Raw genomic sequence first — 2,806 nt, 5'->3', positions numbered from 1 at the left:
CTGGCGGAGGGGTTGGCGGGCGGGTCCGAATCGTCGGCCCGGTGCGTCGCCTCGGCCCGGTAGCTGAAAAATAACCACTTCTGACAGCCCGGCGCGGCTCCAGGTATCTCTCCTCAGAGGAGAGAGAGCCTCCGCTCTGCCTGTGGCCTAGGCAGGCCCTCGCCTGGTCGCGCTCACCCGGGCGTCTCGGTGGAAGCCCTCAGGCCTGGAAGATCGGCCGAACCGAGCTGGCGGGGTCAGCTCCTGGTTGATCGTGGACGAACGTGAACTCTCCTGATAAAAGGAACACTGCTAGCCTCACGTGGGTATCTCCCTCGCACTCACTAGAGAGGTTTTGTTATTCCTTGGTCATTATTTTTAAATAGCTGGGCTAAATTCTGGAATGAACTCTCACAAGGTTTAAGGGCTTCCCTTTGGCTTACTCGTGAACTCTCCTGATAAAAGGAACACTGCTAGCCTCACGTGGGTATCTCCCTCGCACTCACTAGAGAGGTTTTGTTATTCCTTGGTCATTATTTTTAAATAGCTGGGCTAAATTCTGGAATGAACTCTCACAAGGTTTAAGGGCTTCCCTTTGGCTTACTGCCTTACATACTAAGCACAAAGTGCAGTTCTTCCATCTTACCTTCTCTGATACAGTGTCTGGTAATGGAGGCGCAGGGTGTTCGTCTCAGATGTATAGGCTAGAAACAGCAATGGGCTTAGGTGCAAGACTGCCGGTGTGGCCTGGGCTGGGTGCTCAGCCTTCTACAGGGTACCCACGGGGAGCAGCAGCTGCCGCCACCCTAAGGAACCTGCGGCTGCACGGGAAACATGCCCAGAGCTAGCTGAGAGGAAGAGCTGTCAATTGGGGTTTGTCCCAAGTCCCCCTCTCCCAGGTGTTCAGTCCACTGAAGGAAGAGGTGCAAGCTGAAGCTTTAAATCCTCAGTTCCCAATCTTTTCTTGAAGGTACATTGCTGTATTTTTTCTCCAAATATCTGGAAAAGCTTAGGCCAGTCAGGTTTTGTCAGCTGATAGTGGTCTTGTGTGTAGTAGACTACTAGAGCACGTACTGAGCAACTGCAAGGTCTGGATTGAATTCACTTTTCTGCTTGAGGAACCTGTTGGAGGGCCCTCTGGTTTTGGGGCTGTAGTGCCAAATGAAGTAATGTACTGGGATAGTAGCACAGCTTCAACATAAACACAGTGCAAGGTGGTAACTAATTTTATCACCAAGTGTGCTATGGAGCACTGAACTGAGAGTGGTGATTCTTTGTGTCTAGTACCTACCTCTTGGATTCTTTCTATACTGTTTCGTATGAAATGTAGAAGTTTTTGAATGCAAACTTAAATATGAATATTAATTAGGACAAAGAGGAACTATTTTTTTGTATGGAAACACTACTAAAGTGCTGTAATTGGAAGTGCTTTTAATAGAAGAAATAGTGCTTCTGGGAATGGATTATGGTTTGCGATGTTCGTCATTAGGTTGTATTTCTCTTATAAAGTGTGGGCATGGTATTTTGACCTGCATATATTAAGGGACATGGAGCATGATACAGATTGTCGTTTATTAGCAGATATACTATTTTCTTACTAATGGAAAGTATGTGTATGCTCTGAAAGATGGTTAAAGTCGATTGGAACAGAAGGGGGAGCTGTCAGCACACCAGGCAAAGAAGGGGCTCTGTACAGGGGCATAAATTTTCCAACCAGAAGATAATTCCTCTTTTTGCTCTTAACAGGAGTTAATGAAGTGTTCTTTTCTCACAATCTGGGAGTGGAAAAATGGTACTTGGTCCTGTAATGATCTGGCACAGTGAAACATTTAGCATTAAGAACTCTTTCTGAGACAATCTTTTTCATTAAGGGACCAGGTCAGCATTCTCCTACTTGTATTGATCTTAATTCTTTGTCATTAATAAGTGACTGCTTCCCTTAAAGCAGCAGGTTTTGTCAGCTTTTTATGATGTCCTTTAAGAGACATATCCTTTTCCTTTAATTGTCTGTAGCATCATCCCTCCAAAGACCTTACTGGTTTTCTGGCCTTCGCTTTTATGATATATATAACTGGAATAACAACATGTTTGTTTCTTGTAAGTGTGATAAAATGTTACTCTCTGCTCATTACACATCTTCATCTGTATAGACAAAGTTAACATTCTTGCTGGGTTACAGTTTAGTTAGAAAATTATCAAACTCAAGTGGTTTTGAAAGTAGAGCCAGAAAGATTTTTACATTGCCTTTAATGGAGTAGCATCTAAGCTATAGAGGAGTAGTCAAATTTTTTTGAACCGTTCATTTGGAAAGGGAATGGCACAAAAGGGAGAGCAGACCTGTCATATATAAATGCATTATTTAAATTTGGTTGTTTACTGTGCTGTGAGGTTCTGCTCATGTTTTGGTTTCTTTGAGTAAAATGCTTTAAGTGGATCTGGGACTGTTCAGTCATTCCACAACTATTCTACCAGCACCCTTGTCCTCAGCTGCGTTTCTGACCTCTCAGTGCTTTTTTCAGATGCAAGCCATGCCTTTGCAACCAAATTCCTCTTGGGTCCTTAACCTTTTTCAAAGGTATTGCAACTCCCACTTCTGTTAGTCTGTTCCACTGATAGGAATTACGCCAATTTTACAGGGGTGGTTATTGTTGTAGTTATCGTTAGAACATAGCGCAGCTTTTCTTTGAATTGTCTTGAACCACAATAAGGTGTGATGAGTGTTAAGTACAGGCAGAACTGAGTGGCAAAGGCAGAGCAGCTGGTTTAATCCATTTGTGGGTTTAATTCCTAGCTACATTGTTTTATTTTCCAAAAATGCCATTTCCAA

This window comes from Pygoscelis adeliae, unplaced genomic scaffold (assembly GCF_000699105.1).
Source record: "Pygoscelis adeliae isolate BGI_AS28 unplaced genomic scaffold, ASM69910v1 Scaffold31, whole genome shotgun sequence".
NCBI classification, from domain to species: domain Eukaryota; kingdom Metazoa; phylum Chordata; class Aves; order Sphenisciformes; family Spheniscidae; genus Pygoscelis; species Pygoscelis adeliae.
The sequence above is the reverse complement of the archived record's forward strand: the minus strand, read 5'-3'. Positions refer to the sequence as shown.